This window comes from Oncorhynchus kisutch, linkage group LG23, assembly GCF_002021735.2.
Source record: "Oncorhynchus kisutch isolate 150728-3 linkage group LG23, Okis_V2, whole genome shotgun sequence".
Lineage (NCBI taxonomy): Eukaryota > Metazoa > Chordata > Actinopteri > Salmoniformes > Salmonidae > Oncorhynchus > Oncorhynchus kisutch.
This window is the reverse complement of record NC_034196.2, coordinates 5,150,816-5,163,828: the sequence shown is the minus strand read 5'-3', so window position 1 is coordinate 5,163,828 and position 13,013 is coordinate 5,150,816. Positions and strand designations below refer to the sequence as shown.

General features: G+C 41.7%; 1 protein-coding gene across 2 annotated transcripts in view; it reads right to left on the bottom strand.

Annotated features, from left to right (window-relative positions):
• LOC109877853 (tyrosine-protein kinase JAK2) overlaps positions 1 to 12,502 on the bottom strand; it is an 80,823-nt gene extending 68,321 nt beyond the window's left edge. The window contains exon 1 of one of the 2 annotated variants that reach the window (XM_020470082.2): positions 12,126 to 12,502. The gene's annotated coding sequence lies outside the window, so the exon portion shown is untranslated. The remainder of the gene's footprint in view (positions 1 to 12,125) is intronic. The other variant, XM_020470083.2, reaches the window with a different exon arrangement.
• Between the last annotated feature and the right edge of the window lie 511 nt (positions 12,503 to 13,013).

Here is a 13,013-nt window from a genome sequence, read left to right as displayed (position 1 = left end):
AAGCACACAGCTAAGACAACGCAGGAGTGGCTTCAGGATAAGTCTCTTAATGTCCTTGAGTGGCCCAGCCAAAGCCTGGACTTGAACACGATTGAACAACTCTGGAGAGACCTGAAAATAGCTGTGCAGCAATGCTCCCCATCCAACCTGACAGAGCTTGAGAGGGTCTGCAGGAAAGAATGGGAGACACTCCCCAAAATACAAGTGAGCCAAGCTTGCAGCATCATACCCAAGAAGACTTGAGCCTGTAATAGCTGCCAAAAGTGCTTCAAAAGTACTGAGTAAAGGATCTGAATACTTATGGAAATGTGATTTCATTTTTTTCTACCTTTACTAAAATATCAAAAACCTGTTTTTGCATTGTCATTATGGGGTATTGTGTTTAAATTGATGAGGGGAAAAAAGCAATTGAATCAATTTTAGAATAAGGCTGTAACGTAAAACATGTGGAAAAAGTCAAGGGGTCTGAATACTTTCCGAATGCTCTGTATGACTTTTCATCGCTTAAGGTTGTCGGTAGCACAACGTTACTATAAATGGTGTTTTACGTATGAAAAGGGTAATGTGTTATTACGGTATATAACTACAATGCATTACCTACTGTATACTCCGCTTTATTCCCATGTCATAACGAGTAGACCTGTGACAATAGAGTATATGTTGTGAACAAGGAGGTAACAGACGAGTAAAATGTTGCAAATCTTTTTACGGCTGCAGTGACCATTGAGATATTTCACATGATGAAACAAAGTTACAAAAACATAATTTCAGACACTGATCACCTCAACAATTATGAGAACCATAATTTACTATAACCGTAATAACAGTTTATGGTAAGATTTATTGTTAAACAATGATAAAATAGCAATCCACGTGAGTGCGGCGATGAGGCAGAGTTAATGATCCACCAACTGTATCAGAGAAAAGATACAAGCCTACCGTTTGACATGATTAGACTGTCCCACTGATTCTGTTACTCATCCTACATGGAAATCCCGTAGTAATTTTCCAACCCTCAGCTTTGGGCCGACAACTGCTTCCTGGGGCTGTGACTGTAATGGATTTCTGGGTGACTTATGTCAGTCAAATGACCATCAGCTGTTATATGTCAACTAGACTTTTACTTTGCTGCTTTTTGGGTGAAGTTTGTCGACGGTCATTTTATTTTCATGACGGACTTCACACATAATAGGCGGTTATACAATTACTGTGCCAGCCCTACAGCTTCCCTATGAATCAGGGCTGAACCTGAGGACGGTGGCTGTAGATGTCACGGACTCTGCAAAGCAGTATCTACCTACCTACCGGCAGATAATTGTTTGCATTCTACAGTACTGGCATCAAGATGATAATGAGCAAATCTGATCAAATAATGTATGAAATCAATAAAGAATATAAAACAAGTGCACCATAATTAGGCTCCATTTTTAGTAGCTAAAACATTCCCTGACCTTGGTCAGCTATTTAGATCTCTCTCGTAATGTTTTCCTTATTGACATCTCCGCCTGAGGAAGTCTTACCCCGTAATCTATGGATTTCACAGCAACATTATCTCTGCGGCCAAATGGAAGGCCTCTAAAAGTGTTGGCTGAAAAATATGGCGCCATTGGCCACGCGCACTACCCCAAGCTAACTTTGCCACCGCTGCTGAACAAAAATCCTATGGGAAGCACTAGAATTGGTGACGTGAGAATAGTCTTGTAGCTGACTTCTGAAAAGCACTCGGGCACTGCCATTATGCTAGTACATCACATGTCATCAGTAATAATGATGGAAAGTAAGTGCAAACCAAAACGTAGGCTAAACAAGGTTCATATTAACCAGCAGTTAAAACAAGCTATCATTGCGTCACACAATGGACTGCTATTGTGCTTCAGTTCTTCAATGTGTCATTTGGGGAGTCCCTGCAGACCGATACCAGGAAAAAGGAAGTGAACATAAAAGTAGGTCGACACGTAACGTATAGCTTCGGCCTAACTGTGACTATTTACACAGATTGCTAGATGTGAAACACTTCCTCTATTAGAATTCAGCATACACAGCTCCTATCACGTAGGTAGTAGCCCAGGCAGAGCTGAAAAGACAAGAGAAGCAAAAGTAGCTGTGGTCAACTGATGTAGGCTACTAACTCTACATCACATGTGGTTGCTTGGCCTCACACATGAACATTTGTCATGGGCTAAATTCATTTCTACAGCTGTTTGAACTCCAACAGGTGGGAAAAGTTAAAGTCACAGGTGCATCCCAAATGACACCCCATTCCGTTTATTGTGCACTACTTTTTGACCAGAGCACTAAGGGGAATAGGGTCAGGGAGATCGACTTTGAAATTGGAAGTTTATCCATGTACTGAGGACCTCGGGAAATGCCTTCAAAACCGGCCACTAGGTGCAAAAGTGAGCGTTATTACCATCAAGAACGCTTGGGTTTGCTAGGGTGTTGTGGACAGGAATGGTGTCCATAATATATCTGTATTAATAGTGGAATGATAGTGTTTCACAGTATTGCTTGCCCACCAGTGTTGTGACTGGCTGTGACTCGCCTATTCATTTCTCCCGCCGGAGTGGTATCCGTAGTCAAAGCTATTTATTCTGACTGATATATTGTGGAAATTGCTCTGTTATTTCCTGGTTGCAAAAATTCTACACTGTTCGCTCAATTTAAGTTTGTGAGAAAACAAGCAATGAATAGTGTGTATACGATTAAATCTCTGCAAAATATTTTCAATAAAAAAAAAAAAAATCATGTTTAATCATGTTAAAGGGAAATGGGATGATTAGTTTTGCACTAGGCTGCATTCATATCTCCCTGTGAAACACTAGCATTTCATTATTACTGCAGATACAGTGGGGCAAAGAAGTATTTAGTCAGCCACCAATTGTGCAAGTTCTCCCACTTAAAAAGATGAGGCCTGTAATTTTCATCATAGGTACACTTCAACTATGACAGACAAAATGAGAAAATAAAATCCAGAAAATCACATTGTAGGATTTTTTATGAATTTATTTGCAAATTATGGTGGAAAATAAGTATTTGGTCACCTACAAACAAGCAAGATTTCTGGCTCTCACAGACCTGTAACTTCTTTAAGAGGCTCCTCTGTCCTCCACTTGTTACCTGTATTAATGGCACCTGTTTGAACTTGTTATCAGTATAAAAGACACCTGTCCACAACCTTAAACAGTCACACTCCAAACTCCACTATGGCTAAGACCAAAGAGCTGTCAAAGGACACCAGAAACAAAATTGTAGACCTGCACCAGGCTGGGAAGACTGAATCTGCAATAGGTAAGCAGCTTGGTTTGAAGAAATCAACTGTGGGAGCAATTATTAGGAAATGGAAGACATACAAGACCACTGATAATCTCCCTCGATCTGGGGCTCCACGCAAGATCTCAACCCCATGGGGTCAAAATGATCACAAGAACGGTGAGCAAAAATCCCAGAACCACACGGGGCAACCTAGTGAATGACCTGCAGAGAGCTGGGACCAAAGTAACAAAGCCTACCATCAGTAACACACTATGCCGCCAGTGACTCAAATCCTGCAGTGCCAGACGTACTGGCTTAAGCAGGGGGACACATGTCCAGGCCCGTCTGAAGTTTGCTAGAGAGCATTTGGATGATCCAGAAGAAGATTGGGAGAATGTCATATGGTCAGATGAAACCAAAATAGAACGTTTTGGTAAAAACTTGTCGTGTTTGGAGGACAAAGAATGCTGAGTTGCATCCAAAGAACACCATACCTACTGTGAAGCATGGGGGTGGAAACATCATGCTTTGGGGCTGTTTTTCTGCAAAGGGACCAGGACGACTGATCCGTGTAAAGGAAAGAATGAATGGGGCCATGTATCGTGAGATTGAGTGAAAAACTCCTTCCATCAGCAAGGGCATTGAAAATGAAACGTGGCTGGGTTTTTCAGCATGACAATGATCCCAAACACACTGCCCGGGCAACGAAGGAGTGGCTTCGTAAGAAGCATTTCAAGGTCCTGGAGTGGCCTAGCCAGTCTCCAGATCTCAACCCCATAGAAAATCTTTGGAGGGAGATCCGTGTTGCCCAGCAACAGCCCCAAAACGTCACTGCTCTAGAGGAGATCTGCATGGAGGAATGGGCCAAAATACCAGCAACAGTGTGTGAAAACCTTGTGAAGACTTACAGAAAACGTTTGACCTCTGTCATTGCCAACAAAGGGTATATAACAAAGTATTGAGATAAACTTTTGTTATTGACCAAATACTTATTTTCCACCATAATTTGCAAATAAATTCATTAAAAATGTACCTATGATGAAAATTACAGGCCTCTCTCATCTTTTCAAGTGGGAGAACTTGCACAATTGGTGGCTGACTAAATAATTTTTTACCCCACTGTAAATTATGGATATTTATTGAAATCACAAAAATAAAAAAAAGCATCCCCTGTCTAGCACCTTTAACAATTCGGAATAAGGGCTTGAACTAAACGCTGAAATTTAGAGAAATGGAACAATACAGAGAAGCAGGAGCAACCCAGCGTATCAAAAACACTTTGAAATTTGACGTTTGGAGCAGAGTATGTGAACGGAGCTGGAGAGGAGCGTGCCCAATTTGACTGGAGTGGGGAGCGAGATTCGCAAAGGCTGGAGCTTTGGCCTTCTCGCCCACTCCAATAGCGCTCACTTCACGAGCTCAGGGAGTACCCGGCCCAGCATGAATTTGTAGTCTACTTGTGTGCTGCTTTAGCCCCTTGCTTTATAGCTACTGCCATGGAGTTCGCTAAATATTTACATAAAGAAATACTGCAAAATCAAGGTGACTTGATTGGTCCAAGAGAGATTATAATGGACACTCTTATTGGCAGTTGTGGCTGTATTGCGTGACGTATTGTCTCTACCTTCCTTCCCTTTGTGCTGTTGTCTGTGCCATATTAATGTTTCTACCATGTTGTGGTGCCACCATGTTATGTTGTGTTGTCGTCATGTGTTGCCGACTTAATACGTTGTCGTCTTAGGTCTCTATGTAGTGCTGCGTGTTTAGTTCAATATTTTTATTTGATTTTTAATCTCAGCCCGTCCCCGCAGGAGGCCTTTTGGCAGGCCGTCAATGTAAATAAGAATTTTTTCTTAACCTTTATTTAACTAGGCAAGACAGTTAAACACAAAAACAATAATATTAACAGAAAAATAATAATAATCTGTGGCTCTCCTCTCTCTGGAGAGAGGATATTATCCACTGCTGGCCTGCTCTGCAGACAATGAGCAGTCTCTGGCCAAACTCGTGTTTCTAAAATTTAATTGAAAGACACTGTAGACGGACCCTAATAATTAAAAACATGTTTTTAAGTAAGTCACAGGCTATATGTGCAATTTATAGACTACAATGATTCAATACAACAAAATGTTGTTTAAATGCTGAGCGCCAGGGCCTCCCAGGTGGCGCAGTGGTCTCTGGGTTCGCACCCAGGCTCTGTTGCGGTTGGGCGCGACTGGGAGGTCCCTGGGGCGACGCACAATTGGCCTAGCGTCGTCTGGGTTAGGGAGGGTTTGGCCGGTGGGGATATCCTTGTTTCATCGCTCACCAGCGACTCCTGTGGCGGGCCGGGCGCAGTGCGCGCTAACCAAGGGTGTTTCCTCCGACACATTGGTGCGGCTGGCTTCCAGGTTGGACGCGCGCTGTGCAGCTTGGTTGGGTTGTGTATCGGAGGAGGCATGACTTTCAACCTTGGTCTCTCCCGAGCCCGTACGGGAGTTGTAGCAAAGAGACAAGATAGTAACTACTAACAATTGAATACCATGAAATTGGCGAGAAAAAAGGGGGGTAGAAAATTCAACAAAAAAACAAACAAATGCTGAGCGCCTAATGTCCCGACTCCTTACCAACCTAGTCCGTCACCCCCGCAAACGCTTCACAATGTATTTCTTTGTACACTACAGACTTGAAATAATATTGCCTATTGCCCCTCAATCTACACTCAATACCCCATAATGATGAAGCAAAAACAGGTTTACAATTGTTTTTAAATGAAATATCACATTTACATACAGTACCAGTCAATGGCTAGGACACACCAACACTTTCAGGGGTTTTTATTTATTTTTACTATTTTCTATATATATAAATAATAGATATATAATAATAATGAAGACATCAAAACAATGAAATAACACAGAATCATGTAGTAAACTAAAAAAAGTACAAATATATTTTAGATTCTTCAAAGTAGCCAGCCAACTTTTGCCTTGACAGCTTTGCACCCTCTTGGTACTCTCAACCAGCTTCATGAGGTTGTCATCTGGAATGCATTTCAATTAACAGGCGTCCCTTGTTAAAAGTTCATTTGTGGAGTTTCCTTCCTTCTTAATGCATTTTACCCAATCAATCAGTTGTGTTGTGAGAAGGTAGGGGTGGTATACAGAAGATAGCCCTATTTGGTAAAAGACCAAGTCCATATTATGGCAAGAACAACTCAAATAAGCAAAGAGAAATGACAGTCTATCATTGCTGTAAGACATGAAGGTCAATCAATATGGAAAATTAAGAACTTTGAAAGTTTCTTCCAGTGCAATCGCAAAAATCATCAAGCATTATGATGAAACTGGCTCTCACAAGGACCACTACAGAAAAAGAAGACCCAGAGTTACCTCTGCTGCAGAGGATAAGTTCATTAGAATTACCAACCTTAGAAATTGCAGCCCAAATAAATTCTTCAGAGTTCAAGTAACAGACATTGTAAAATCAACTGTTCAGAGGAGACTGCGTGAATCAGGCATTCATGGTCGGTTTGCTGCAAAGAAACCACTACTAAAGGACATCAATAATAAATTAGAGACTTGCTTGGGCCAAGAAACACAAGCAATGGACATTAGATCGGTGGAAATCTGACCTTTGGGCTGATGAGTCCAAATGTGAGATTTTTGGTTCCAACCTCCGTGTCTTTGAGACGCATAGTAGGTGAACGGATTTACCCCGCATGTGTGGTTCCCACCGTGAAGCATGGAGGAGGAGGTGTGTGGTTCCCACCGTGAAGCATGGAGGAGGAGGTGTGTGGTTCCCACCGTGAAGCATGGAGGAGGAGGTGTGTGGTTCCCACCGTGAAGCATGGAGGAGGAGGTGTGTGGTTCCCACCGTGAAGCATGGTGGTGGTGGTGTGGTTCCCACCGTGAAGCATGGAGGTGGTGGTGTGTGGTTCCCACCGTGAAGCATGGAGGTGGTGGTGTGTGGTTCCCACCGTGAAGCATGGAGAACGAGGTGTGTGGTTCCCACCGTGAAGCATGGAGGTGGTGGTGTTTTGCTGGTGACACTGATTCATTTAGAATTCAAGGCATAGTGGGACTTGAGGGGAAAATTATGTATTCACCTTATGTGTTGGATATGTAACAATTATTTACTTAACAAAGAGTAAGATATTTCGGTCCTGCTAATGCTGAGTTTTATGGTGTCCACTCTAGCTTCCTGCAGCTAGTCTGGTTGCCGTGGACATGGGTTTTACTAGAGATAGCTGGAACTGGCAATTGATTGACCTGGTGATAAAACCTACAGATGGCATTCCAGTGACAGAATGTAGGGTGATTGTAACTGGGTTACAGAGGAGTTGAACAATGCTTCATTGTCTCATATTCCTGGCATCTGGGGAACTAAGTCAAACACCATCCTACGTAGAAAACCAAGGTGGCTTATGGGAAGGTTAGAAATGACTGACTAAGCAATCTTGGTATGAGCAATATAAAAACTGTGCATCGCCTGTAAAGGCTCTCAGCCTAACAGTCAGAACAAGAATGTTGGGCTGACGGTCTCATTACTGCAATAATTAATCGATATTAAATAGAGATGATTGTTTAAAGAACTGACCAAGTCTTTCTCAGGACTTAATTTCCACGACAGACTATCAATTGTTTTTCAAGAGGACAATGACCCAAAACACCTCCAGAGTGTGTAAGAAGTGATGGAGTGCTGCATCAGATGACCTGGCCTCCACAATCACCTGACCTCAACCCAATTGAGATAGTTTGGGATGAGTTGGACCGCAGAGAGAAAGGAAAAGCAGCCAACAAGTGCTCAGCATGTAGAAAATCCTTCAAGACTGTTGGAAAAGCATTGCAGACGAACTCTGGAGCTCTTTCAGAGTGACCATCGGGTTCTTTGTCAACTTCCTGACCAAGGCCCGTCTCCCCCGAATTGCTCAGTTTGGCCGGGTGTCCAGCTCTAGTTAGAGTCTTGGTGGTTCAAAGTTTCTTACATTTAAGAATGATGGAGGCCACTGTGTTCTTGGGACCTTCAATGCTGCAGAATTCTTTTAGTACCCTTCCCCAGATCTGTGCCTCGACACAATCCTGTCTCGGAGCGCTAGGGACAATTCCTTCAACCACATGGCTTGGTTTTTTCTCTGACATGCACTGTGAGACCTTATATAGACAGATGTGTGCACCTTCCCAAATAATGTCCAATCAATTGAATTTACCACAGGTGGACTCCAATGAAATTGTAGAAACATTTCAAGGATGATAAATGTTAAGGATTCACCTGAGCTCAATTTCAAGTCCCAATGTAAAGGGTCTGAATTAGAGTTCAACCGATTATGATTTTTTTCAACGCCGATAACGATTATTGGAGAACCAAAATAAAAAAGCCAATACCGATTAATCGGACAATTTATTTATTTATAATAATGACAATTACAACAATACTGGATGAACACGTACTTTAACTTAATATAATGCATCAATAAAATCAATTTAGCCTCAAATAAACAATGAAACATGTTCAATTTAGTTGCAATAATGCAAAAACAAAGTGTTGGAGAAGAAAGTAAAAGTGCAATATGTGCCATGTAAAAAAGCTTACGTTTAAGTTCCTTGCTCAGAACATATGAAAGCTGGTGGTTCAATATTCCCAGTTCTTCAATATTCCCAGTTAAGAAGTTTTAGGTTGTAGTTATTATAGGAAATAAGACTATTTCTCTCTATACCATTTGTATTTCATATACCTTTGACGATTGGATGTTCTTATAGGCACTTTAGTATTTCCAGTGTAACAGTATAGCTTCCTTCCATCTCCTCGCCCCTACCTGGACTTGAACCAGGAACACCTCGACAACAGCCACCCTCGAAGCATCGTTACCCATCGCTCCACAAAAGCTACGGCCCTTGCAGAGCAAGGGCAACAACTACTTCAAGGTCTCAGAGCGAATGACGTCTCCAATTGAAACACTATTAGCGCGCACCCCGTTAACTAGCTAGCCATTTCACATCGGTTACACCAGCCTAATCTCGGGAGTTGATAGGCTTAAACAGCTCAATGCTGGCCATGATTGGTGTCCAAAAATGCCGATTACCGATTGTTAAGAAAACTTGAAATTGGCCATTCCGATTAATCGGTCGGCCTCTAGTCTGAATAGTATTTTTGTTTTTTACATTTTGCTTTGTCATTATGGGGTATTGGGTGTAGATTGCGGGGGGGAAATAATTGAATAGATTTTAGAATAAGGCTGTAACGTAACAAAATGTGGAAAATGTCACGGAGTCTGAATACTTTCTGTATGCACCGTATATACTGTTTAATATGACATGTAGCCTACTTGAAATGAGCACCTCTTACATTCACCTTCTCATGTTGATTAAATACTTTCCATTCCAATCATATGGTTTGGTTTCAATACTTCAAAACCAAATGTGGAAAATGTCACGGAGTCTGAATACTTTCTGTATGCACCGTATATACTGTTTAATATGACATGTAGCCTACTTGAAATGAGCACCTCTTACATTCACCTTCTCATGTTGATTAAATACTTTCCATTCCAATCATATGGTTTGGTTTCAATACTTCAAAACCAAATGGTAGGTCCCGGTTGTCAGCCCCCCCCCCTGTGAGCGCAGAGTGGTTGGAAAGGACGTGGAGCGGTGCATAAGCAAGATTGCCGACAGCTCAAATCCACTCGCATACAGACTGTGGTTTGTAGAAAAGTGGATAAATATTTCATTCTGCAATGAGACAGAGCTTGTTGATAGGGTGCCATTTGGGACACACCCAGACTCATTCCATGCTGATATCAATTAGCCTAGCTCAGTATTCTTTCAGCGGTCTCTGTTTTGGTGAAACTCTAAAAACACTGCAGGGCTGGAGCACTCCCGAACAATCCCCTAAACCCTGCTCAGCCACCCCTCTAACTCTCTAGATTACACACACACCCTCACTGGCGCAACCACACACACACAGAACTACGTACATAACCCTGGTTTGTCCATGGTGTTACTGGCTTATCAGGGCTTTGGGGGAAGCTGGGGAGAACCACTATCACTGCAGCCAGACTGTATCCTGTAGGCTGTCCTGTAATGTCTACTCTGCCTTAATGTCACAAGGCTTGCTCCATCTACTCTACTGGGTCTGCAACTCCTAAAAACACTCCTGACCTCTGAACTGACAGTGTCAAAAGGGACATCATGCAGCTAGCATGAGGCATATTCACACTAGAGTTCTACAACAGTTCTACCAACGGACAGTGGTATTCATGAGCAGGATGTCTAAGTCGCAAAGCTACTGTGAGCATGCTGCTTACCCAACATTCAATTTTTGTGAACTCAAGTGCAGTTCGCTTACATTTTTGTGCAGTGTAAACATTCCAAAGGAACTCAGACCCCTCAAAAGGTTTTCACACCAAATTATTTTTGAGCGTTTTTTCCAAACTCTGGTGTGTTTACACAGCAAAAGAACCAGGGTCACACAGTATTATTGTTTGACCGTTCTGTGAGTATAGCGGCGAATTTAGGAGCACATGCTATGCAGATTAGGGGAGACGGGGGCTATACAGGGGATATAGGCTACTGAATAGTAGGGATGTAATGGTACTAAAGATTGTTTACCCAACTTTTTAAGAGAGCCGGTTCGTTTTATATTGGATATTTTTTCACGTCATTATCTATTGAACCAAGCATGCCATGACAATGAAAATGTTATATTCTGAATCAATGGAGGATGAGGAGAACAATCCACATCCAATATGAAACTAACTTTACCTTTGTACCTATTACCTTTGTACCTATCGGCTCTGTAAAATGTTTGGGACAAATTTTGAGCACAGAGAACCGGTAGAGTAAGTTTAAATTGAATTTTATTCAACATTCTGGCATGTAAGGAACATGATTTTGCACACACACGTCTCAGGCTGTATATACCAATTATTTGTGTATTACAGCCTGATTAAATCAGACTAGGTTCATTCTTGAATGAACTAGGGCAGGTGTTTTAAAACTGGTGTCCCGGGGTACTGCAGGGGGCCGCACTTTTTAAAATACGTTTTGGGGAAAATATTTTGGGGGAAATTTTTGTTGATTTTTTTTTTAATGAATATCATTTGCTGTAGCTAGATGTTTTATTTCTACTAAATGTCTTGGGAAATCACGGTATTTAACTAACTTTAAAGTAATGTTTTAGGAGAGAATGGTCTGCGCGCAGGCAGCAGACAAGGCTGCCCGCAGCAGCTCGACATTATTTGATTTACAGTTCTGATAGCCTTGTGATGGATTTTAGTCCCGTTTCAGAAACGGAAATCCTTTACAGACAAGTAAGATGTCCGTTCATGTCACCGGAGGTTTCGAGTCAGAAATTAAAAATTAAAACGTAGTGTAGCCTACCATAACAGACAAACAAACATTCCGTAGCAGGGGGAACATTCAATTCCATCTGAAAAACGTAATCGATACAGATTTAACCTGCCAGTAAAACGGTGCGGCAGGTAGCCTAGTGGTTAGAGCGTTGGACTAGTAACCGAGGGGTCGTTATGTCCCTGAACAAAGCAGTTAACCCACTGTTCCCCTGAAAACCGTCATTGTAAATAAGAACTTCTTAACAATCTTGGTTAAATACAAATAAAACAAATAAAAGACTGTCCCGAAGACAACTGTGCCAGCATATTCTACACGCAGAAGACTTGCAGGCAGAGACAGAGCGAGGGAGAGAGGCAGGAGCGTGCACATATATTTAGTAATCTGCATCTAACAATTTGATCTATTTTGAAGTTCGTCTCTGGTTTCGAATTATGAATTACACAACTTCCCCGGGCATTTTTAGCGTATCGGCTATAACACGGAAAACAGCAAGATGGCTAAACTGGTCTGCTAAATGATTGACAACATAAAGTAATTTACCTGGACGTTGTCCGTTCTGAATGTTGTAGCTACCGGGAAGTATTTTTTTCCGAATGACAGTTATGACTGTTGCAGAAGTTAAAACCATTAACGTTGCAGTCCGCGTGCTTCCCCATTAATTTCGTCTCCTTCGTACCTGGTTCTTGTTCCGATTCATTCTGGGTGCGAGATAACTCCGTGTAGAACGCTAGTTTGACATTTGACAGCAATCTAAATAGATTTCTAGAAAACTTTATCTTGCACAAAGTTTTCACTCTATAGCTGATAAATTAGCACGCAAACGTTGACATTTGTAGTATATTTACTCATGGCTGGACCGTGACAAAACCAAGCAAAGTGTAATTTCAAGCCACTGTAGTCTGCAATACCGTTGGGGGAGAGAGAGACACGACTTCTTCTAATATTAAGTAATGGCAGTCCTCAAACAAACGTTAAATGTGCATGCCGCCACCTACTGTACTGGAGTGTGTGGTCAATCACGGTTTACAACATTTGCTCCACATTTTTAAATGCCCCTTCAGAGAAAATTTAAAAAAGAGTCGATCTGAATTTCTGTCTGTATCCATTTTGAAAGTGCTGAACGAATAGGCCTACCTCGTTGCAGCTTGTTTGCTTGCACTTGCTTATAGATAATGATATGAGAACAAATATTATGAATTTTCTGAACATAAAATGTAATCATGTTTGTGTATGGTTCAAAAGTCAAAACTCATGTTGGCGTTCTTTATTATTGAAGCACAGTGGGGTTCTTATCGACTTACACAAATCCACATGGGGTGAGTAGAAACCACATTTGTTTAAGAAAGTCAGCCGTATCAGCTAAGGTTTTAAAAAGTCAGTAAATGGGGCTGAATGAACTGTTTCGCTGCCAGACGAGGCTCTACTGAT